The sequence below is a fragment of the Cibotium barometz genome, chromosome 32 (genome assembly GCF_041138505.1).
Source record: "Cibotium barometz isolate CiBa-2024 chromosome 32, ASM4113850v1, whole genome shotgun sequence".
NCBI lineage: Eukaryota > Viridiplantae > Streptophyta > Polypodiopsida > Cyatheales > Cibotiaceae > Cibotium > Cibotium barometz.
Window position 1 is genome coordinate 51,276,371 of NC_141077.1, and position 26,002 is coordinate 51,302,372.

General features: G+C 47.5%; 1 protein-coding gene across 1 annotated transcript in view; it reads right to left on the reverse strand.

Annotated features, from left to right (window-relative positions):
* CLS (cardiolipin synthase) overlaps positions 1 to 26,002 on the reverse strand; it is a 41,303-nt gene that overhangs the window by 9,232 nt on the left and 6,069 nt on the right. The gene's annotated exons all lie outside the window — the stretch shown is intronic.

Consider the following 26,002-nt stretch of genomic DNA (forward strand, 5'->3'; position numbering starts at 1 on the left):
AAGCTCCACAAGCAATCTCCACAGCAACTCAGCTACAAAAACAACAGAACAACTTGCCAGGTACAATACTCTTCTAGAAGAAAACAACCATGTAGGCTATGTCGTGCTGCTCCAAACATCGGTGCCAAACCCAAATATAAACATAGTGTCACAGGAATCCCTAGAAGCCTGTAGCTCCAAGAAGATAATACCCTCAAAAGAAATAGAGTCCATCTCCTCCAACTCTGTACCAAGAGTAGCCAAATGTTGTACAATAGCATCCTCCTCCAAGGTCGGCATCGCCAGATGTAAGAACTCAACTGCCCCCTCTGAAAACTAATGTCGGGACTTCACAAGCCCAACCAAATCCAAATCCTAATCCTTCAAGCACCACTGTGCCCCAGGCACGGTCACGGACACACTTGACCACAATCCAGAATCCTCACACAATGTAAGGGAAATAGGAACATTCACGGTAGTAGTAACTGAAGTAGTAGTAGCCTCCTCAATAGCATAACATAGCGTAGAAGCAGGCTCCTCCAAAGAAAGCAAAGGGACCAGCAACACATCCTGGTCACTGGGGTTGTCAAAGAAAGAATCGGAGGGGACCAAAAGGACACCAGAAATGGGCAGAAACTGGGGATGAATGTGCTAACAAATATATCATTTCATTTCTCTCTCTCCTATTAGCACGTTTGCACGAGCGGCAGCTCCCACATGACATGATTTGGGGTGTGATGGCCCTATACGAGGCAATGACTGGCCAAGTTCGTGCACGATGTGGACTCTCTGAGGACATATGCAAAACTATTGGGGTCAAATAGGGTTTGCCCACTTATCTCCTACACTCTTTGGTCTATACAGTAATGAGATAGAGGCCTTTGTGGACAGATTTGGATGCAGAGGCTCACCGTTCACTCATGTAGTGGTGCCCCTATTGCTGTATGCAGATGACATTGTCTTGATCTCAGATTCAGCCAAGGTTTAAAGAGACACTTGGATGCACTGGAGACATTTTGCGGAGAGAAAGAAAGATATATGACCGTCTGCAAAAGACCGCAAGGCCTATGAGACCAAAAGTTACAATGAATCCATGAGTAACTGAATCATGGAATAACAAACTGAAAATCTGCAAATCTCGTGTACAGAAAGGAGAGAAAATCCTAAATCTGGCACATATAGCACTCTCGAGGTGTACTTCCCTCCATTGCCATCCGGAATGAGAGACATTGTCCCTTCGCCAAGAATAGGGACAGTAGAGTTATCTCCAACGGCAACTCTACCGCGGCTTTGCTATAGTTCATCAAGCCAATCCTTGCGATAAGTCATGTGATGTGTGGCACCACTATCCAAAATCCACTGAGGAGAGTGGGAACAAGAAGGAAGAGCCTACTCAACCCCTGGAGAGGGAGTCTCGGACTCAAGATCAATCAAGGTGACGAAAGCTAACTCCTCCACAGATGAGCTTGCCCCTTTGTCCTTTGACTTCCCTTCCAAATCTCTCATGTGACTCCGGCATTGTCGCCATAAGTGGCCCTGTTTGGAGTAATAATCACAAACCTTCTGGTAGCCAGAAGAATTAGAAGTTCAAGACCCCTTCGGCTTTGCATCCTTGGAGTCCTTGGAGAACTTAGGAGGAGTGCCCCACCTTTGCCTTTGTCCCTCTCTATCCAATGAAAACCTAGTTACCTTTCTTTGAAGAAGAATCCCTCAATCTGCTATCCTGATCAAGGACGATAGGCACCAACTCATCCTACATAATGGTTTTAGTTCGTCTTTAGGTAAGAAGTGAAGAATAGAAACTCTCATTTTTCGGGGGCAACTGAGCAAGTAGCCGGATGGCCATATCCCTAGTGGAAATCTCCTTCCCGCACCCATCTCAAATCACAATGACTCCAATTTGTTGATGTGATCCCACATGGAAGTAGAAAGCTTCAACATTTGAAGCTCCAAGGAAACTCTCTTCATTGATAGAATGTGCAGCAAAAGAAGGGAAAGTGAAAACACAGGAGAGAGAGTAAGAGAGAAAGATGGAGAGGAAACACAGGTGAGAACTTACTCTCAATATCATCACCAAAAGGAATACATGTCCCGAGCAAGAGGGAAGAACCTCGTATGTGAGGGACTGCAGCTAGGCAAGCAGTGAGATATGAGGGAGGCATGCCGGCTATATATATGCACACATGAAGGCAGCCGACTGGTGATAAAGTACCTCCACGACGTCCGAGATTGTGCATATTTCTAAGATTGAGCCCAAGCTTTTGTGATGGCTGTCTTGACACTTCACATGTTCTCCGAGTCTGCAAAGTTGGATGGTTCCAACTACACTTTGTGGAAGGTGAAGGTGAAATCAACCTTGCGTGGCGTGGATCTCTGGGATTGGCTTGTTACACCTGCCAATGCCACCCCTCCCACCCTTGCTTCATTCCGGTGGTGTGACTCAGGCACACAGATTGATATTTGGCAGGCAAATGATCGTCGTGTTTTCTCCTTTCTGATGTTGAATTGTCAGGATTCTGTTCTCTCTCATGTGTGTACAGCAGATGCTGCACATGAAGTTTGGAAGGCATTTGTAGATCTCTACGAGATTAAGTCTCTAGGTCGGATTTTGGCGTTAGAAAAGCAACTTATGAACTTGTCAGTTTCTGCCTTTCCATCTTTATCTGCTTTCATCTCGAAGATGAAAGATCTCCAGGATGCGGCAAGGATATCTCTGCAAAGGATATGGCTATTCGGCTTCTCTCCAAGCTTCCAAAGAGGTTTGATGCTTATTTTCAGTCTCTTGTTTCTTCTCCTCGTCCTGTTCCAGTTACTTGGGAGGAAGTTACTTGGGAGGAAGTTCTCCTCCTCCTGTTCCAGTTACTTGGGAGAAAGTTCTCCTCTCCATTATACAGATTGAGTCTCGCTTCGAGGAGCGGATTGGCACCTCTGGTGGTTCTGATGGAGCTTTGGCTGCACGAGATAAAGGGAAGAATCAACAGAAGAAAGGGAAAGGGGGTTCTGACAAGAACGACAAGGATAAAGACAAAAGCAGATCTTCTAAAAACAAGGACATTGAGTATCATTATTGTGGCAAGAAGAGTCATTAATCACCCCAATGTCACAAGAAGAAGCGGGATGAAGAAGCAAAGAACTCTTCCTCTACAGCGGTGTCTGAGACCAAGAAGGATAATGGTATTCTTCTATTAGCAAGTACTCGTCATGTACTTGCTCTTGTGACTTCTCAATCGCGGTAGTGGATTATGGATAGCGGTGCTACTGCTCACATGACACCCCATCGAGATTGGTTCGAGGACTTCACTGCCAGGATAGGCGAGATCAATTTGGGTGATTCTTCTTCCGTTCCAGTGCATGGACATGGCACCATCCCCATCTTCCGCTCCTCCGAGGACAAGAGGTACTTCTCTGACGTTCTGTACATTCCTGATTTGCCATTTAACCTTTTGCCAGTAAGTGCTCTTACAGCTCAGGGTGTCGAGGTTATCTTCTCTCGTTATGAGATTACCATTCGTGATAAGGAGATTGGTAGCTTCTTGGCTCATGGAATCCAAGATAGTGGTCTGTACAAGTTGACCGCTTTGCTTTCTTCTGATTCTTCTTCTGCTCTTTGGCATGCTCGGTTTGGCCATTTGAGCTATCAACTTCTTCAACGAGCTTTTAAGGATGGGTTGGTTGAGGGTTTACAACTTTACCGACCATCAAGGCTCCATCTACTGCTGGTTCCTCTTGTTTACAACGAAAGCAACACCAAGCCGCCTTCCGAAGGAGGCGACACATAGATTTTCGACATCACTTGCTCTTGTTCATGCAGACTTATGTGGTCCTATGAGTACCGCGTCTTTGAGTAAGGCATTGTACATGCTCGTGATGGTGGATGACTTCTCTAGATATACTTGGGTCTTCTTTCTGAAGTCCAAGGATGAGGCTTTTCTCAACACTTTTGTGATTGGAGAGTTGAGGTGGAGAAAGAGTGGTTCCTCGACCAAGGCTCTCAAGATTGACAGAGGGGGTGAGTTTACATCCCAGGAGTTTCAGCAATATTGCAGGACTCATGGCATTCGGAGACAGCTTACTACAGCATATACTCCATCACAGAATGGAGTTGTAAAGAGGAAGAATAGGACCATTATGGAGCTGGCCCATGCTATGCTTGAGCATTCTTCATTACCTCGACATTTCTGGGCTGAGGAGACTTCCACTACTGTCTACGTTCAGAACAGGTCTCCTACTGCTGCTCTTCCAGATAAAACTCCATATGAGGTTTTCCATGTTCAGAAGCCCTCTGTTGTTCATTTCCGTGTATTTGGTTGTTCAGCGTATGTACATGTGCCTAAGGAGCATCGCTCCAAGTTGGACTCGAAGTCTCAGTGCATGACTTTTCTCGGATACAGCACTGTGTCCAAGGCATATCGTCTTTATGATCAGCAAGCCGGCAAAGTTGTTGTGAGCCGTGATGTGGTATTCAACGAGACTCCTACATCTTCAGAGGGCGGTAGTGAGCTTCTTCTTCCTCCGCCTCCTCCTCCTCCTCCTCCCTCTACTTCTGTTACACCTCCAGCTGTGGAGTCTCAGTCAGATGATGATGACTCTGCTCCTCCTCCAACGAGTTCGAGTAGATCTGTGCCTGGATGGTACTATCAGACAGTTCGTGATTCACAGTTACGTGAGCTTCCTTGTGCTCCTCCGCCTGGTTCTCTCACGCGATCTTCCAAAGTTTCAGGGAAACAAATTCATGAGGGCAACATGTTTGTTAACTATGCTCTTATGTCCTCTATCATTCATGGTCCTTCTGATCCCACTTTTGTGGACGAGGCTCTTTCACATTAGCCTTGGCGTCGTGCTATAAAAGCAGAGCTGAATGCTATTTAACGGAATGGCACTTGGATTTTGGTGCCTAGGCCACTGCAGCGTAAGGTGATTGGTGTGCGCTGGATCTTCAAATCAAAGTTCCGAGCTGATGGCAGCTTGGACAAGCACAAGGCGAGGTTGGTTGCCAAGGGTTATGCTCACCGCCCTGGAGTCGACTTCGATGAGCTCCGACGGCCCAAATGACTACCATTCACACCGTTCTTGCTCTTGCAAGACATCATAGATGGCTCGTATTCCAGATGGACGTCAAGTCAACTTTCCTGAATGGAGAGCTTACATAGGAGGTTTATGTTCATCAGCAGCCCGGATCTGGAGTCGACTTCGATGAGCTCCGACGGCCCAAATGACTACCATTCACACCGTTCTTGCTCTTGCAAGACATCATAGATGGCTCGTATTCCAGATGGACGTCAAGTCAGCTTTCTTGAATGGAGAGCTTACATAGGAGGTTTATGTTCATCAGCCGCCGGGATTTGTTGTTCCAGGCAAACACGATCAAGTGTACCGACTGAAGAAAGCTTTATATGGACTGAAGCAAGCTCCGCGGGCTTGGTACCAGCGGATTGATAAGTTCTTTCAGACGCTCAGCCTGTGCCGTTCTCATGCAGATTCGAACCTTTATATGTCACGTGCATCCCGCACTTGGATGCCACGTAGACATTTCTGTACAGAAGGTGCAGGAGCTGGGATGGTGAACTGGTCCCATGTGAGCCCAATCCGGGACGAGTCAGCCAGGGATCCATCTCAGATGTCCGAGGTCAAGTGTGCATTGTCCTGCACAGGAGTCTAAGGTCAGGTGTGCACTGTCTTGCACATGAAACAGTGCCAGTCCGCGCTGTGAGTCTCCCTCTAGAATGATGTCAGTGGTTCTGTGTATCTGGTATGGTACCGGATGCCAGATCACTGAGTAGATTATGTTTAGGACAAGGGGCCAACCCATAGGGCTACCCCAGAGCTTAGTATGGGCATGGGAATGGTGTGAAAACCATCCCCATGAGGGCCAGGAAGGCCCAGGCTGGACCCACCAGCCATGGAAGGGCTGTGGGACAACCCTAGGGCAAAGATAAGGCTATTTTCAGGAGCATACAGCCTTTAGATGGCTGTAGGGCATGTATGGGACAACCCATACAGGCTACACAGCCTTGGGATTGTGGACAAAAGTGGTGTCCAACCAATCAGAAGCAGGCGCATTACTTTCAGCCTGTTAGGAAAAAAAGGCAGTATTTTTTGAGATTTAATTCAGCATTTATTGCTGAATTTCCACCAGTCGTGGGACATAGCCTGTTTTTCAACTGGCCGACTGCTCCTGAGGAGGAGTATAAATAGTGGAGGCCATAATCCCATCATTCATCTCAGTTTTCACCAAGTGCTCAAGCCAATCAAGGGCCAGTCAAGCCAAGGAGATTGCCAAGCAAAGGGGTGGACTTCTGAAGGTCAAGGGCAGGATTTTCCAGCCAAGAAAAGGTCAAGTTTCCTGTATTTGTTTTCAGATTTACATCATTCTAATAAAGCAAATACACCATCCGTGGTGGGGGCCCTACAGAGGGTAATTGGGACCAAATACTATGTCCTCTCCATCTCCCCCTTCTCTCTCTATTTTCTGCACATCTCCTTTCAGTTTGTGCGTTAATTCCGTCGCGAAAAGAGTGCTGATTTCTGAGTTTTGAAGTACCGATCCTTCTCCGAAGCTTCCGCATATTACAGTGGTATCAGAGCCTACTTCAAGGACAAAGATTCAACAAAGAAAACCAGAAAAAAAATTTCGCTCGTGTGGTTGGTTTTTAGACGCCGGTGGACTACCCCTTTCGGAGTGACTCCTGTCCCTCGAAGGACGGTTGGTTTTTAGCCTCCGGAAGCCTCCGGAAGTCTCCCACACAGATAGTGGATGGTCAGATTGCGTTCCGGAAAGGAATTGCATTTTCCCGCTATGGCGAGCTTCGGCGACGAGAGAGAACCAGAACCATGGGACCAGAGTGCACCAGGCAACCCAACTAGGGCACCAGGCTTGAGTGTCACAAACATGTTCCAGCAGATGATGCGAGCAATCGCAGACCAGACAGCCAAGTTGGATGAGCAAAAGGCACGGATCTTGGCTCTGAAGGAGCGTTCTCGCTCTCCAGCGTCGCGTTTTCCATCTCCTCCTCCCTCTCCTTCCGTATCCCAGATACCAGATCCTCGTCACAAGGACCCTCTCGCGGGGTCATAGCCGCAGCCAAGCTCCTTGCTTGAGTTGCAGATGCGTGCATTGGAGATTCGACAACGAGAAGACGATGCCATGCGACGCGTGGAACACGAGCGTTACCTCAGAGCTTTGGACGCCAGATTGACACCGGCGGCGCCCTCGACTCATTTTCCCGAGAAAATGAATTTCAGTAAGTATAATGGTAAACTCGATCCCACAACTCTTTATTCATGGTTGCATCAATTTGAAGCTTACTTTGCCGCAGTTAGGAAAACAGATACTGACAAAGTGATCTTAGCTAGTTGGTACTTGGAAGGTGAGGCCATTCCTTGGTGGACTCAGTGGGCTCATGCCCACACCAGAGCAGGTATGGCAGCTTATGGGTGGGACGTATTCGTCCGCGACCTTAAGCAGCAGTTTCTACTGTCAGAATACGCAGTGGAGATGATGACCAGATCTAGGAACACAAGCAAAAAACGCATGCAGAAAAACAGCACAAGAGAGAGAGAGAGATGTAGGCGTGTAACTCTGCTCTGATATACACAAGAAGATCCGGTATTGGTACAAGTGTGGTATGGGGGCTGGGGGCGTATTTACATGCCCCCACATCAGCAGTCGGCCTGCCCTGAGAACTCCACGACCAGCACACATCTCCAGTCGGCCAGATCATCAGCAGTCGGCCACCTCCCAGATGCAGTCGTGGACCAGTTCAACAGTCGGCCAGCACATGGGCTGCCTCCCAAGCCACGGAAAAATGGAAAAAATAGGAGAAAAATGCGGGGAGTGAGGAAAAATGATAAAACACCTGATAAGGGCGGGCACACCCACAACAAAGGCCCTGGTGTATAAATCTAGACAGGAGATGACTTCTAACACCCCCTCTCAGCTCCTGGCTGTGAAACCAACCACTGGGAGCTGGGGTGCCGCCTGAGCAAATCCTGAGAGAGCGACTTCGTGAAGAGGTCCACCGTACTGTCCTCCGTCGAACAGAACTCTAGCAAGATGTCATCAGCAACGATCTGTTCACGAACAAAGTGCCTCTGGATGACCATGGGTTCCTCCAGTGGAAGCCCAAACCTGCTATGCAACCTCTGCATCCTCACCACCTCACAAACAGCATCCCAAACAGCCCGGTACTCTGCCTCTGTTCTCGACAAGGCAAAAGATGACTGTCTCCAACTGCTTCGTAAAACTGCTCCTGGGCCTGAAGTAGATCCCCTCGTGTCCGGATCTCCTCCCCAAACTGAGTCACTCCAATCGTGGAGTCGGACTCCATCCAACAATCCCCCTCATGTGTACAAGAGTCCCTGATCCTTCGCATGCCGCAGAAACCACAGGAAACGCAATCCTGCAACCATGAGCTCAACCGCCTCATCAGGAAGCTCCCGTCCAATCTGGTGTCCATCAACCAGATCAATGAACCATACAGCTTCTGAGTCAAAAAGACATCACACTGCTCACAAGGATCAACACCTGTTCCGGTGCACAAACAAGTCCTGGAAACTTGATGAAACCTGTCAGCCACCCCCTCTGAATCCGGAACCACAAAGCCTGGAGAAACCACCTCCTTCTGCAAGTAATCAACTACCACCTGCCTGGCTTTCCGAAAGGTCCCCGTGGAAAGAACATCCTCATCTACTGGAGGTTCTTTGTCCCGAATACTACGAGACATCAGAGCATAAGTGACCTGTTCAGCTTCCTCTGACTGACGAACACAAGAACTACCAACATCAGTACTGGAAAGTTCCTGCCAACTACTGCCATCTACTGGCAAGCTATCCACCATCTGGTCCCGGAAAGCCCGCACCTACAGCGTATCCACACTTAAGTGGCCATTACTAGACTGCCACTCATCACAAACCTGAGGACCTGGGAGAGAGAGTGCTGAAAGCCTGTAAACTCCATTCTCCACTCCGCCTTCCCAAGCCACTTGGCCTGTTGCTTTGTCCCGGAGAGCAACAAAATGCTCATCAAACTCCACCCGTACGCTAGTCTTGCAAACCTAATGCACTGACAACAGATGAAAACCAAGTGCCGGAACATACAACACCTGGGAGGAATGCTTCCCCCCTCTGCCATCGGGAACTATCTCCATCCTACCCTCACTATGAACTAGGATAGTGGACGTATCCCCAGTAAGAATATGACCAGAAAGCCAGCAGAGATCCTGTAAACCGGAACGGGAAGGAGTCATGTGCCTAGAAGCACCACTATCGAGAATCCACTCCCGAGTATCCGTTGCGGAGAGTCCTCCAATCTCCTCCCTGCCTGAAGAAAATGAAACATCGGTGTCCATCACCTCCAGGTGCACAAAAGCCGGAGTCTTCATGATTGCTGCTGAGGAATCTTCACCCTTCTCGGTCTTCCGCTTGGGACACTGGCTCCAATAGTGGCCTTTCTCGCCACAATCATTACAGGTCCTCTCTGCCTTCAGTTTCTCGCGGTCAGCGTCGGACTTCTTCTCAGAAGACTTCCCCGATGAAGCCTTCCCTTTGCCCGAGTTACGGCCTTTCGACCGTTGGCCAGTTAAGGCCTCCGAACCTCCACCCTGAGGAGGGTTCGTGAATCGTTCCTCCTGGTCCAGGACCATGGGCACAAGCTCCTCCCACGTGATGGTGCTGAGCCTGCCACTGGTAATCAACGACGAGTAAAATGCTGAGTACGAAGAGGGCAAATGTGACAGCAACGTGATGGCCATGTCCTCTGACGATATCTCCTTCCCAGCCTGAAGAACTTCCTGCTGAAGAGCCTGCAGCTTGTTAATATGCTCCCGCATCGTCGACGACTTTGCAGGGCTCATAACCCGCATCTCTACTTCCAAGGAAATCCTACCCTGTTGTAAAGTGAGGCCAAATGCTGCCATATACCTCTGGCCAGCGTCATATGCTTTACATGATTGATTACCTGCAGTGTGCAGTTGAGGAAAATAAATGAGCGGACCCTGGCGTTGACACGATCCCACATCTATGTCTAGGCCTCCCGGTTCTTTCGGGTCGACGGTACCTCCCCTTCCTCTACTTCCGGCCGTGGAACACCAACAACGACGAAATAGGAGAGGTCGTAAGACTCCAGAACAGATTCCATCATAACCTTCCATATGCCGTAGTTGCTCCCGTCCAACTAACGGTCCACCGGGAACATGGGGAGTGTCGGGATCTTCACACGTCTCTCGGCCATCTCAAACAGATCTGCCATTGCGGGGATGTCCTCTGAAAAGGGTGGCTGGGTGGGAACAAAGAAGAACTAAAACCTGCAAGTGGCTGTCCAGCAAATCAGCCCGCCTTCCTCTTGCTTCTCCTCTTCCCGAACAGTCCAAAACAGTCCACCAATCAGCCACAAAACAGTCCCCCTCTTGCTCACACAAATCCCAAGACCTATCTAGAGCCTAGGGCTCTGATACCATGTCAGAATACGCAGCGGAGATGATGACCAGATCTGGGAACACGAGCAAAAAACGCATGGAAAAAAACAGCACAAGAGAGAGAGAGATGTAGGCGTGTAACTCTGCTCTGATATACACAAGAAGATCCCGGTATTGGTACAAGTGTGGTATGGGGGTTGGGGGCCTATTTATATGCCCCCACATCAGCAGTCGGCCTGCCCTGAGAACTCCACGACCAGCACACATCTCCAGTCGGCCAGATCATCAGCAGTCGGCCACCTCCCAGATGCAGTCGTGGACCAGTTCAACAGTCGGCCAGCACATGGGCTGCCTCCCAAGCCACGGAAAAATGGAAAAAATAGGGGAAAAATGCAGGGAGTGAGGAAAAATGATAAAACACCTGATAAGGGCGGGCACACCCACAACAAAGGCCCTGGTGTATAAATCTAGACAGGAGATGACTTCTACTACCTTGAGCGACTCGAAGACGAGTTCAGGGGAGCACGTCAGAACGAGCAACCAGTCCTTCAATTCGCCAATAAAATTTCGACCTTGTGTCTGCAATTAGGCTTATCTGATATACGGACAAGAAAGGGCAGTTTTTGTATGGCCTGAATACGCAAATCCAATGGGAGATGCGTATGTTTAGGCCAGCCACCTTTGAGGACGCACTCTCGCTTGTGCAGAGTGCAGAAATGAAACACAACGGTGGCAAGCCCAAGACTTCCCAGCCGGCTTCTCCCAGGGCTAACACCTCGGGGGGCAAAAGCCAGAACCAGACGGGGTCTTCCCCAGGACAAAGCCCGGGAGCCTCTGGCTCCAAGAACTCGAACAATGCATCTAAGCTTACTCCATAACAAAAAGCGAAGGCAAGCAAGACAGGTGGCAAGTTGAGTGCTGAGGAGCTTTCTCAGTACAAGAAGGAGGGTAGATGTTTCTTTTGTCACACAAAAGGACATACTTCTCGGGATTGTCCGAAGAAGCCTCCAAAGGCCGCCGCCGCCTCCACAGCTTCCGTGGTGAGCACAGCTCCCACACAGACCCCAACGGCTACCCCTAGTTCTTCAACCCCCGGTGCTTCAGTTGGAGCAATTATTAGCCGGGAGCTCGAAGATAAGCAGAAGGGCACCCATGACCAGGAGTATTAGCGCAACGAATTGCTCAAGTCCTTTGGCTACATAGGTGGCTAGAGAGTCGTCGTCTTGTTTGACAGCGGCAGCACGGAGGATATGGTCACGGAACAGGCCGCTAGGCGTGCCCGTTTCGAGTTGACTCCAGTGGACAAACAGGTGGAGGGTTTTAGCACACGTATGACAACGAGCGTCAAGTATGAAGCTCTAGGTGCTAAGTTAGTGATTCAGGGCATCGAGTTTGTGCGTGACTTTATGGTTACCCCTCTTGTAGAGGCAGACATAATTTTGGGTATCCAGTGGTTTCACAAGTTTCTTCCTGATGTCAAGTGGGACAAGCACACGTTTCAAATCAATCGGAATGTGTCGAACACCCTGGTGACCATTAAATGTGAGCCAGGTATTCCAAACTTTCCGCTCATAAGCCACTTGCAGGCTAAGCGAGCAGTAAGAAAAGGCGCACAGTGTGCGATGATTTACATCCAGACAGCCCAGATGGTGGCTAGTGCTTCCGAGAAGTACTCGGTCCTCCATGAAAAGTTCCAGAAGATTTTTCTTCGGGACAGTCTCCCTCCCCAGCTCCCCCCGTCCAGACCGGAGGATCACAGGATTGACCTCCTCCTAGGCTCGGAACCCCCCGAGCAAGTTTCCATATCGCCTTTCTAAGGCAATGGAATCGGAGTTGGACCGCCAACTCCAAGAATTGTTGCAAGCTGGCTTCATCCGCCCCAGCGTGTCGCCATTTGCAGCACCGATCTTGTTTGTCAAGAAGAAAGATGGGTCTTCTCGGTTGTGTCGATTATCGTGCACTCAACAAGCTAACTATCAAGAGCAGATTCCCGATGCCTCGAATTGACTATATTCTCGAGAGGCTGAATGGAGCTAAGGTGTTCTCCAAACTGGATTTAAAGAGTGGGTACCTGTCATGTGCACAGTGGGTATCTACCGTGTGCTATACGCATGCAAGACTAGTTTCGAGGCTTGGGGAAGCTTGGAACTAGGCAGGCTGATTGACGAGCTGAGTTAGGGAAATACTAACGGGCGGGCACCCAAGTATGGACGGGCGGGCGGCCAAGTGTGGACGCCCGATGACCGGCCAAGAGCCTATAAAAGGGTGGCCAAGGTTAGTTATTGGAAGATAGAGAGTCTCGCGAGTTTGTGAGAGCTCTATGGTCTTGGAGCCTGGATCTAGTGCAGACGTGCACCTGCTTTGTGCAGCCGAGGCCGGCAGCAATCTCGAGGCCCGCGAGGGCAGCTTCGTGGCGGTATGGGACGTCGCGAGGAGGAGATTGGTCGGTACGTCAACCTAGTTAGCTCAGCTCGTGGCTCGGTGGGGACAGCCAAGACTGTGGGCTTGCCCACGGCTGTCATGGTTGGGAGGTGAGTCAGGCCTGCACCCCCATGCTTGTTTGTTTGTTCGTTTGTTTGCAGGATTCGAGTTTCGAACCAAGATCGATCACGAGGGGATCCGTGGGGATTTGACAATGGTATCAGAGCATACCTCGTGAACGAGCAAGTCGGTAGGTAGAGAAGAAGAGGTCGAAGAACGGTATGTGAAAAAAAAGCTTGCTGTTTTTTCTGTGCATACTGCAGTTTTCAGTTTTGTATGTGTTTTTTCTTCATCAAAGAACCCCATGTTGATGGGAGATGGTAGGTTGAATAGGGTTGATTGCTTTTGCAAAGAAGAGGTGAATTGTTGTGCAGCCGTTTAACCTGCAGGGAGAGAAACAGAAAAACGAAAAAGCAAGTTTGCTTTTCGTTGATTGAACGGGAGAGAGAGAGAGAGAAGAGAAGGGTTGAAACGTGGAGGCGTGCTGGACAAAGTGCTAGAGTTCGTGTTGGCGCCATGTTTGTGGGCAGCGTTGTGGCGGGCAAGTACATAGTCGGCCAAGGTTGCACATTCGCACACGTTCGTGTGCAAGCCTTGTGCGCAGGCGGACTTGTACGCATGACCAGGCGGGGAAGCAGGCGGCCAGGCCTGCATGACCAGGCGGCCAGGCCTGCCAATCAAGTCGGCCAGGCCTGCGTAGCCAGCCAGGCAACGCCCAGGCCAGGCAGCGCAGCCAGCCAAGCAACGCCAGGCCAGGTCCTGCGTAGCCAGCCAGGTGTGGCCAGGCGTACTCGAGGGTGGCGCAGCCTACCTATTCGCACTCAGGCGCCAGCAAGAAAGACAGCGCAGGTTGACGTCAGCGCCAGCAGCACACGCCGCCAGTTAATCCTGGAGGGGAAAAAAAACAAGAAAAGCTACGTTTTTTTTTAGCTTTCGTTTTTTTTGAGTTTAATTTTAAAAAAAAAAGGTTTAAAAGTCTTCCCATCTTTAAGGTTTCCAAGGTTTTTTTTAAAGACTAGAGAATATATATATCCATATATATATATATATTAAAAAAAAATATATATATATATATATATATATATATATTTATTCAAGAAAAAAAACAAAAAAAACACAAAAGCTAAAGCAAAAGCTAAGCCTAGCTTTTCGAGTTTTTTTTGGCTTTTGGGAAACCTTTATAAACCCCCCTCAGGTGGGCTTCTTGCCACACATCTCTCGACTTCTCGAGTTCTCAAGTTCTCAAGTTTTCAAGCTCTCAAGCTCTCGAGTTCGCTCGCACTTTTGTTGTGCAAAGACCAAATTTTCTCTCCGCGTACCCTCTTCACGATGTCGACCCAAGAATCAGAGTTGGAGCCCCTCGTGGAACGCGAAGGCTTGCCGGCTACGGAAGGCACTGATGCCGATCTTTTTGACGAGTTTGTGTCAAAATCAGATTTCCAAGAGTTCAAAGTAGCTCTCGAAGCTTCTTCGGCGGAACGTCAGGCACAAATCGCAGCCCAGATGCAGGCTTTGCAGAACTCCATCGCTCTATTGACCACTACCCTCTCTACTTTTTCGGGAATGGATACCTTGGCTTCTGCTTTAGGCCCCAATATTACTCCGGAACCGTTCGGGGGCGAGCAAAAGCAGAGAACCAAGGAGATCGTGGACACTTGGCTACATAAGTGGCAAGTTCACTTTCAGTTTCATCCATATGATGATGGAAAGAAGATACAGTTAGCAGCAGGTTTCCTGTCCGGCAAAGCTTTGCTTTGGTGGAAGGAACTGAACCCAAAGCCAACGACTTGGGCACAATTCGAAGACATTTTCAAGAAAGAATTCCTCAAGAAAGAGGATGACTACGATGTTGTTGCCCGGTTTTCAGCTTTGACCATGACCTCGCAGCACCTCACTTATGAGGTCTATCTCCAGAAATTTCGTGACTTGCAGATGAAGGCTACAAAGATGGATCCCACTACTCTTTTGGGGTTTTTCGTAGCTGGTTTACCCGACTCGTACCGATTACAAGTTAAAAATAACAAATGTAAAACATTGGACGAGGCCATTCATTCAGCTCGTATCTATGATGATACGATGGTCTCTTCCAAGTCAAAACCCGTTACCGAGCAGGGGAACAAGCATAAAAGAAAGTTCTCCGCACCTATGGCTAACACGAATGAAGGCAAGTCTTCGGACCAACCTTCGAAGAATTCAAGTTCGACACCAGCGAAGAAGAAACGACTACTTCGGGCTTTGAAGCTCAAGAAGGAAGGACGTTGTTTTATCTGCGAAGAAAAAGGACACATGCGTAATGAGTGCCCAAAGCAAAAGGGTACCAAGTCAAACGCAGGACCCAAGTCAAAGGCAGCTAACCAGTTGTCTTTGACAGGTACGTCAATTACTGTACTTTCTCGCCCTAGTACTTGTTCTGATTGTCTGTTTAATTCTAAGGTATTTGGCATGCATGATCTTCTCCGAGTTTATGGAGAAGTGAATGGCCATAAAATTCACATTCTTTTAGACCCTGGCAGTTCGCATAACTTTGTTAACTACAAACTTGTGCAGAAATTGAGTCTTGACACGACACTCAGCGACCATACCTATGAGGTACGTCTACCTGCGGGCAGACAAGTTTGGGATCGCAAGGTCGAGATGCTTCCAATCCAGATTCAGGACTACAAAGATACTCTGGAATGCTATGTCATGCATCTGGAAAATGTAGACTTGTTATTAGGGATTGAGTGGTTTAAGACTCTTGATGTCCAGATAGATTGGTCTAGTCATATTTTTTCTTTTCAGCATAGGGACACCAAGTATAGTATTTTAGGTGATTGTATCCATCCCTCTCAGGGACCTCTTGTAAATACAATTGATTTTGGAAATATAATGGATTCTTCTTTGTATACCGCTTTCCATTGTGTATTGATTCCACTTTCTTCTTTTCTCATCCCTTCCATGGATGTGAATGAATTAAGTGTGTTTGAAAGCAAAGAATTACAGAAGATACTTGATTCATTTCAAGATGTATTTCCTAAGGAATTGCCATCGGGTTTACCACCTGAACGGGCAGTAGATCATCGTATTGACTTGATCCCTGGTGCTCATCCTGTGAGTATTCCACCTTATAGGATGAGCCAAGCTGAGGAAGATGAGTTGGCTAAACAACTCGCAGATTATTTGAGGATGGGCCAGATCCGTCCAAGTAAATCACCTTGGGGTGCACCTGTGTTGCTTAGGAGAAAGAAGGACAATACTTGGAGAATGTGTATAGATTACAAAAGATTGAACAAGTTGACAATTAAGAACCGTTATCCTCTCCCTAGATCAGATGACCTAATTGACCGGTTAGCAGGAGCGAAATATTTCACGAAGATAGATTTGCGTACTGGCTATCACCAGATACGTATTCATGAAAGGCATGTCGAAAGAACCGCCTTTCGGACTAGGTATGGCCATTACGAGTTTCTCGTATTACCTTTTGGGTTAACCAATGCTCCAGCCACTTTCCAGCAAATGATGAACGATCTTTTTCGTGAACATTTGGGAAAATTTGTGGTGGTGTTCCTGGATGATATTTTGATTTATAGTCGTACTCTTGAGGATCATGTCAGACACCTCACGATTGTCTTATCTATTTTAAGACAGAATCGACTATATGCTAAATTGAGTAAATGTGAGTTCTTTATGACCGACATCATTTACTTGGGACACAAGATCACTAGAGATGGATTGAGCATTGACTATGACCGAGTTCAGAAGGTTTTGGACTGGCCTATACCGCGAACAGTGAAACAACTTCGTTCTTTTCTCGGTTTTGTAGTTTTTCTTAGGAAATCTGTACGGGAGTACTCTCAGCTCACACTACCGATGACCGACTTATTGAAAGGTCGTGGACGTAAGTCCAATCAGCCTATCACTTGGAATAACGATTTGGATATGGCCTTCAGACTTTTGAAAGATAAAGTCAAGGAAGCACCTATCTTAGCATTGCCTGATCCTAGTCGGCCTTATGTTCTTGAAACTGATGCCAGTGACTATGCTATCGGGGCTGCTTTATTTCAAGATGGTAGACCGGTTGCTTTTGAAAGTAAAAAGCTAGACGACACTCAATCTCGTTGGCCAACCCTTGAGAAGGAGCTTTATGCTGTGATTCATGCTCTCAAGGTTTGGAGACATTATTTATATGGCTCCAAGTTTGTGGTATTGACTGATCATCAGTCAATCAAGTATGTGTGTGATGCGGATGATTTGAGAGGCAGGAAAGCTCGTTGGGCAGAGTTAATGCAAGATTTTGATTTTGAGATCCGTTATCGGAAAGGGTCCATGAATAATATTGCAGATGCGCTTAGTCGGATTAGAGAGGTGAATACTTTGTCGTTCACCGAGATTTCTACTGACTTATTTCAGTCATTGAGAGGGCTTTGCAGGACTGATAGTTATTTTGGTCCATTTTGGCAGAAGATCCAGGACGGGAGCTCATTGATTGACCAAGACTCGGTGACTGTGCAGTCTACCATTCAGGCTGCAGGAGGTCAGTGGATGATTCGGAATGGTTTACTATTCCGTAATGACAAAATTTGTGTACCACAGATCCCGGACATTAGGTCCAAGATTCTGAGGGAGTGTCACGACGCCCCTTCTGCTGGACACCCTGGGGTACACAGGACACTATCATTAGTGAAACACACTTTTTATTGGCCGAAGATGAAAGGGTATGTAGAAGATTATGTTCTCAAGTGTCAGATTTGTCAGGCAAATAAAGCTGAACGCTTTAGACAGGCTGGGTTGTTGCATCCTTTGCAAATCCCAGGTAGTAAGTGGAAAAGTATTTCCATGGATTTTATTACCGGATTGCCAAGAACACATCAAGGCCACGATTCTATTTGGGTTGTGGTAGATCGCTTGACAAAGATGGCTAGATTTTTACCGACCCGGAAGACTATTACAGCTACGCAATTAGCTCGGCAGTTTATCGAGCAATTGTTTAGACTGTACGGGTTACCGCAGGACATAGTCAGTGATAGGGACTCTAAGTTTACGAGTGACTTTTGGAAACTTGTTTTCGAGAAGTTGGAAACAACTTTGAATTTGAGTTCCTCTGATCATCCTCAATCTGATGGCCAGACTGAAAGAGTGAATCAGATTTTGGAGGATATGCTTCGAGCATATGTATCCAAAAGACAAAGTTCATGGGAGGATTATCTTCCTATGTTAGAATTTGCATACAACAGTACTAAGCATACGAGTACAGGGTTTAGTCCTTTCATGCTTATGTACGGTTTTCAACCAAGATCACCTGTTACAGTAGGATTCTCAGGACTTCAGCATGATGCAGCACGTAATTTTTTGCAAGATATGCAGGAAATGTTACAAGTTGCAAAGGAATCTATTAGAAGTGCTCAAGACCGAGACAGGTTTTATTCTAATAGACATCGTTCACCTAGAGAGTTCTCTGAAGGAACGATGGTGTATTTGCGAGTTCCGAAAGATTCCGAGACTTTACGGACAGGTAGATCTCCGAAATTATCCCCTAGATACTGTGGACCATTTCGTGTTACACGACGGATTGGTTCAGTTGCATATGAATTGGATTTGCCTTCTCATGTGAAAGTTCATCCTGTATTTCATGTCAGTAGACTTAAGGAAGTACTGGGTGGAGCAGATCAATTAGTTACTCCTCAAGAAATTATAGATGTCCAGGACATGACATTTGTTCCGCACGAACCTGAAAAGATTCTTGGCTTTCGTGAACGAAGATTGCGTCATACGCTTATCACGGAATACAAGATCAAGTGGAAGGATCGTGTTGAGGAGGACGCTACATGGGAGACATTGACTTCTCTTCAGAGAGATTACCCTGGCTTTTTAGTGAGCTCAGGAGTGAGCTCTTAGAGGAAGGGGAGTATGTCATGTGCACAGTGGGTATCTACCGTGTGCTATACGCATGCAAGACTAGTTTCGAGGCTTGGGGAAGCTTGGAACTAGGCAGGCTGATTGACGAGCTGAGTTAGGGAAATACTAACGGGCGGGCACCCAAGTATGGACGGGCGGGCGGCCAAGTGTGGACGCCCGATGACCGGCCAAGAGCCTATAAAAGGGTGGCCAAGGTTAGTTATTGGAAGATAGAGAGTCTCGCGAGTTTGTGAGAGCTCTATGGTCTTGGAGCCTGGATCTAGTGCAGACGTGCACCTGCTTTGTGCAGCCGAGGCCGGCAGCAATCTCGAGGCCCGCGAGGGCAGCTTCGTGGCGGTATGGGACGTCGCGAGGAGGAGATTGGTCGGTACGTCAACCTAGTTAGCTCAGCTCGTGGCTCGGTGGGGACAGCCAAGACTGTGGGCTTGCCCACGGCTGTCATGGTTGGGAGGTGAGTCAGGCCTGCACCCCCATGCTTGTTTGTTTGTTCGTTTGTTTGCAGGATTCGAGTTTCGAACCAAGATCGATCACGAGGGGATCCGTGGGGATTTGACAGTACCACCAGGTACGGATTGTAGAGGGGAACATCCCCAAAACAGCCTTCCATACAGAACGGGCCCACTATGAATTTGTGGTCATGCCATTTGGTTTGACGAACGCCCCAGCTACATTTAACCGCATGATGATGCGTGTTTTCCGGGAGTTGATTAGAGAGAGTGTGTTCATATTTTTGGACGACATACTCATATTTTCAGCTACAATTGAGCAGCATGACATTGATGTGGAGAAAGTCCTTAAGTTGCTGGAAAGCAACGAGCTCTACGTCAATGAAAAGAAGTCAGAATTTTATCTGTTCCAGGTACATTACTTGGGATATATAATTAGTGCTGAAGGCATTCGACTGGATCCGGCTAAAGTGGCCGAGATTGTTAACTGGGAAGTACCACAGACAGCTTATGACATTAGATCATTTGTGGGTATATGCCAGGCATATTCCACCCACATTGACAAGTTTTCCAACCTCTCGACAGACCTCACCGATCTGCTAAAGGGAGTGAAAACAAGAAGGCAAAAGATTCGAATGACTCCACGAGCGTTGGAGGCATTCCAGAACCTCAAGGTGGCTTTGTCAGAAGCGCCTTGTTTAGCCCTTGCCTCGTGGGACGAACCATTTCAAGTGATCACCGATGCGAGTAACATCGCAATTGGAGATGTATTGCACAACAGAATGGTCATCCGGTAGCTTACATGTCTCGTAAGTTACTGCCCGCCGAAAAGAACTACTCAGTCTATGATCGTGAACTCTTAGTAGTTATACACGCCTTGAAACATTGGAAACATTTCCTGTATGGCCGTCACTTCGAGGTTCGCACTGACCATCAGGCATTGCGCTAGATTCAGACAATGCCAAGTGCACAGTGGAGTGATCGACAACACCGCTGGAGTTAGATATTCCAGCAGTTCGGTGGTATGATTGAGTACCTTCCAGGAAAGGCCAATCCAGTGGCCGATGCTTTGAGCAGGAAGGGACAAGTATCTGCAATTCAGACCACTAGACTTGACCTTGTTGGTACAGGACTAGAAGACATGATGCACACGTACGCGGATTCGGAGGAATTCGGTACTCAGTGGGAACAGGCATTGGATGCCACAGGACCATGCCATTTTCTGATACGCGAGGGTTGGCTTTTCTACAAAGGCCGACTATGTGTCATGAAATCATTCCGGGCAGCTCTTCTCCATGATGCCCATGACACCATTACAGGTGGTCATAGGGGCATGAATTTGACTCTGGAGAAATTAGAACGGCAGAAATTAGAACGGCAATACTATTGGCCAAAGACGAGGCGTGATGTGTTTACATATGTACAACGCTGTGACATTTGTCAAAAGGTGAAAGCTCCTCGGGGAAAGAAGATAGGGTTGTTACAGCCTTTGCCAATTCCTGAGGGTCCTTTCCAGGACATTTCGATGGACTTTGTCACAAATTTGCCTCCCAGTCCGAGTAAGCGTAATACGCAGTGTTTAACTATTGTTGATAGGTTCAGCAAATTTGTTATGTTTATTCCTTGCAGGGCCAATGTGACCGCCGAGGATGTTGCCCAGCTATTCATTCGGTATTGGTACCCGATTGGCGGGATTCCTAGAACCATAGTGTCAGACCGAGATGCCAAGTTTACTAATCATTTTTGGAGAGCATTGTTTGATAATTTTGGTACTAAGTTGAATTTTTCCAGTGCATTCCACCCACAGACAGATGGCCAGACAGAGATATACAACCAGTTGGCCTTTGATGTGCTGAAGTGTTATGTCCACGATCAGCAAGGTAAGTGGGAATCGTTTTTGCCTTTAGTTCAAGCTGTTTTGAATGACTCTTTTTCTTCAACTATTGGCAGGACTCCATATGAGGCAACGTTTGGAAGGCCTTTCCAGTCGTTGTTAACCAGGACTTCGTCTTCAGTACCAGAGGCGAACAGAGTGACGGAGTCTTACCAGGAGATCCTAGAGTCCGTTAAAGACAGATCGGCTAAAGCGCAAGAGGTCTACACTCGACAGGCCAATAAAGACCGAAGGGACATGAAGTTTTCGGAAGGGGATTGGGTGTATCTTCGGATTATGAAGCAAAGATTGAAGCGATGCCCAAAGTTGTCTTTCAGGAGTTTCGAACCATTTCCCATCCGGAAAAAGATTAATGAGGTGTCTATGCAGTTAAAGTTACCTCCGAGTTGGACTATGCACAATGTATTTCATGTCAGTTGGTTAAAGCCATATGCAGGTCCACCCCCTTCAGAGGTCAAAAACAAAATGGAACCAAACATTGTTGATGAAGCAGAAGTAATGGTTCCAGAACAAATCCTTCTACACCATTTCAAGCATGGCTCAGGCCGAAGACTACAACAGTTCCTCACGAAGTTTCAAGACTGAGGAACTCATGAAGCGGTATGGCTCGACAAAGAATTTTTCGAAGACTATCCGGCATTATTGACGGATTATTTGGAGGCTATGCAGCTTCCATCAAGTTAAGCAGAAGGGGATGTCACGTGCATCCCGCACTTGAATGCCACGTAGACATTTCTGTACAGAAGGTGCAGGAGCTGGGATGGTGAACTGGTCCCATGTGAGCCCAGTCCGGGACGAGTCAACCAGGGATCCATCTCAGATGTCCGAGGTCAAGTGTGCATTGTTCTGCACAGGAGTCTAAGGTCAGGTGTGCACTGTCTTGCACATGAAACAGTGCCAGTCCGCGCTGTGAGTCTCCCTCTAGAATGATGTCAGTGGTTCTGTGTATCTGGTATGGTACACCGGATGCCAGATCACTGAGTAGATTATGTTTAGGACAAGGGGCCAGCCCATAGGGCTACCCCGAAGCTTAGTATGGGCATGGGAATGGTGTGACAACCATCCCCATGAGGGCCAGGAAGGCCCAGGCTGGACCCACCAGCCACGGAAGGGTTGTGGGACAACCCTAGGGCAAAGATAAGGCTATTTTCAGGAGCATACAGCCTTTAGATGGCTGTAGGGCATGTATGGGACAGCCCATACAGGCTGCCCAGCCTTGGGATTGTGGACAAAAGTGGTGTCCAGCCAATCAGAAGCAGGCGCATTACTTTCAGCCTGTTAGGAAAAAAAGGCAGTATTTTTTGAGATTTAATTCAGCATTTATTGCTGAATTTTCACCAGTCGTGGGACATAGCCTGTTTTTCAGCTGGCCGACTGCTCCTGAGGAGGAGTATAAATAGTGGAGGCCATAGTCCCATCATTCATCTCAGTTTTCACCAAGTGCTCAAGCCAATCAAGGGCCAGTCAAGCCAAGGAGATTGCCAAGCAAAGGGGTGGACTTCTGAAGGTCAAGGGCAGGATTTTCCAGCCAAGAAAAGGTCAAGTTTCCTGTATTTGTTTTCAGATTTACATCATTCTAATAAAGCAAATACACCATCCGTGGTGGGGGCCCTACAGAGGGTAATTGGGACCCAATACTGTGTCCTCTCCATCTCCCCCTTCTCTCTCTATTTTCTACACATCTCCTTTCAGTTTGTGCGTTAATTCCGTCGCGAAAAGAGTGCTGATTTCTGAGTTTTGAAGTACCGAAGCTTCCGCATATTACATTATATCCTCCTTGAGAGGGGATTGATTGTTATCATTGTGGTCTATGTTGATGACCTCATCTTTACAGGTTCTTATTCTGTGAGTATCTATTCAGTCATGGATGCTTTGGAGACAGACTTTGAGATGACGGATCTTGGCTTTATGCACTATTCTCTTGGCTTTGAGGTTTGGCAGACCCCGAAGGGCATTTTCTTCTTCAGCAGAAGTACACACGGGAGATTCTTGACAGATTTTAGATGACTGGATGCAAACCAGTATCTTCTCCTATGGATACTAGTGACAAGCTTTCTCTTCTTGATGCTTCTCCGGGGATTGATCAAGGACAGTATCAGGTTCTCGTCAATTGTTTGGTTTGGTTGACCTACTCTTCTCGATTGGACATGTGTTTTGCAGTCAGCTTATTGAGTTTCTTCTCATCCAAACCCCGTCAGCAGCATTGGCGGTGTGCGCTCAAAGTTCTTCGGTACTTACGTGGCACTTTGGACTTTGGCATCTTCTATGGCCAAGGATGCACTCTCCTTGGATGGTCTGATTCAGATTGGACTGGAGATCCAGATACTCGGCGTTCGACCACTGGTTGTGTTTTTTCACTTGGGTCTGGAGCCATTTCATGGAGCAGTAAAAAGCAGCCTACTGTGGCACTTTCCTCTACATAGGTGGAGTACCGTGTGGTTTGTTATGCTGCATGTGAGGCAATTTGGTTGCAGAGATTATTGGAGGAGCTTGGTTGTCCTACCGGATCTACTCTTCTTTGGTGTGACAATCAAAGTTGCATTGCCATCGCCAAGAACCCTGTGTTTCATGCTCGTACGAAACACATTGAGATACAGTATCACTATGTTTGTGTTCTTGCTGGAGATTTGCGTTTGGAGTATTGTCCTTCACGGAGAATGTTGCAGATTTGTTCACCAAGCCGGTTTCTCAGGCTTCCTTGGCTCCTCATCTTCAGCATCTCAGAGTATGTTCAGCATCTGGTGCTGAAAGGGGGTGTTATCACATTCATCCCCAGTTTCTGCCCATATTTGGTGTCCCTTTTGGTCCCTTTTCATGGCCCTTGAATGTGGGCTGGCCACCCCTTTTATTATATATTTTTCTAGGATTTTTCCCAGCCTGGATGTATTTTCCCCAGTCGGCCAGTTTATCATGTCCAGTTGGCCAACCCCTCTTACCTATAAATAGGTGGACTGGCCTCTCACTTTTTCATCTTGCCTAGTCTTTCTTTTGCTCCCTCACTTATGAGACTTTCTGTCTCTTGCTAGGGATTGTATCATTTCAGTATATTCAGCATAGTTGCTCCATCTCTCTCTCTCTTGCACTCTCTGCTCAGCACACTCTGGTGCTTATTTGCTTCCGCTTTGTGCACTCATTTACGAAGGTCTTTAACCTTCGTGACATACTCATCCATAGAGTCAATTATTGTCACCCTCATTCATTTGCAAAAGGTCCAGCTGCCTTTTCAGGTAGGCTACACGAGCCTCATTGCGCACCTGATATAGTACTGCAAGGGCATCCCATGCTAACTTAGCACTGACACATGAACGGATGTGCGGTATGATACTTCTCCACACAGAGAGAAATGAGGACGTGTGCCTGTGCATCTGTAGAGTCCCATCATCTTTGATTTGCAGTAGGAGGTGCTAGTGGCTGTATCACTAAAGCGACTTCAACTTCTCCAATAGATGCTCCAAGAGCAGTCTACTGTGCAGCAGCCACCGTTGGTGGACGAGCATCATCACATATAACAAGACCCCAAAGCCCTTTGGCTACCAGTAAATGCCTCATCATGTAGGCCCACAACGGGTAGTTAGTCTTGTCAAGCTTGTCCTCGACAAAGAGCATCCCGAATAGCCATGACTCAAAGCAAACTAACAATTTTCCCCAAGCAAATGTCATTACAATGCACTGCAGACACCCAATGTCCACTGAAAGGTAGCCTTCTGAGATGCTCAATGACCCACTAATGTGACAAGGACCTGCAAGTGTATTGAAATGACAGAGTGTAGGAATAGAAAAGTTATTTGAATAGAGGCTTGATGACCAAAAAGGACCCCAATGATGGGTGTCGAAATGTCGTATATCAATGCCAATGCACAAAAAGAGAGCACGAGGAATGCCGGATTCAAACCAAGGCTTGATTCAGCTCTGTTTTTGGAAAAGCTGAAAATTTGCTGCAGGGTTTTGATGGCCTAAACGGGCTCCAATTCTGGATTTCTTTGGCTTGGAAGACTCAGAAAACGATGAGGAATACACCCATGCAAAAACAATCAAAATTTTTGACTTCTGAAAATGGGCTCTACAACGGTAGCACCACCGCCAACGGGCGGCACTGGCAGAACAGCCGGCTAATGGGCGCTGCTAGGGCAGAGGAGGCAAAAGTGCCCAAATCAAAAAATTGATTTGGGGCTTCTCTAATTGGAAGCAAGGCAAATGTTCTCCTGTAGGCAAAAAGTAGGAGCAGTGGACAGAGGCGGCGACGCTGGTTGTTTGTTGGGCGGCGGCTGCCCTAACTAGGGCAAGCTCCTAGATGGAGCTTAGGCTCCCTTAGTGGGGACCTAGCAAAGCTTTGTTGGGCCTTTTGGTGGGGCTTCCCAAAAAGAAGCACCATCTGCAAGTAAATGAGCTGTTCGACAGTTTGCCCACAAATTGTTGAAGAGTGCCTTGAACCCCAATAGCTGTAGTCTCAGCTCTGATACCAAATGTTGGGTAGAGAGAGGAGCAGCAGCAACACTCACACACACACACACACACAAGCAAGCAAGCAAGCTTGTGAGAGAAAGCACGTAACACAACGATATTGGGTGTACCAAAAATGAAAGTACAATGAAATGATAAGGTGACACACACTAATGGCTTAGGGTGTATTCTTGTGCATGGAGAAAAAACCCCTCCTAAGGAGAGCAAAAAGTGCCCCGGCTATCCTACGGTGTTCACACAGCACTACCTGACATAGATGTCAACAATTCATTAGAGATTTCTTTGGGCAACATCAAGTTATTATGTCACCCAGCCAAAGCAGAGCCTTTCCACCGCCTCTAAATAGAGATTGGGAGAGAAAATGATAACAACGAGGCACAAATATGCAGAATATGCAGGATTAAAGAGAGCCCAGGTTGAGAAAGTCTTTCCAT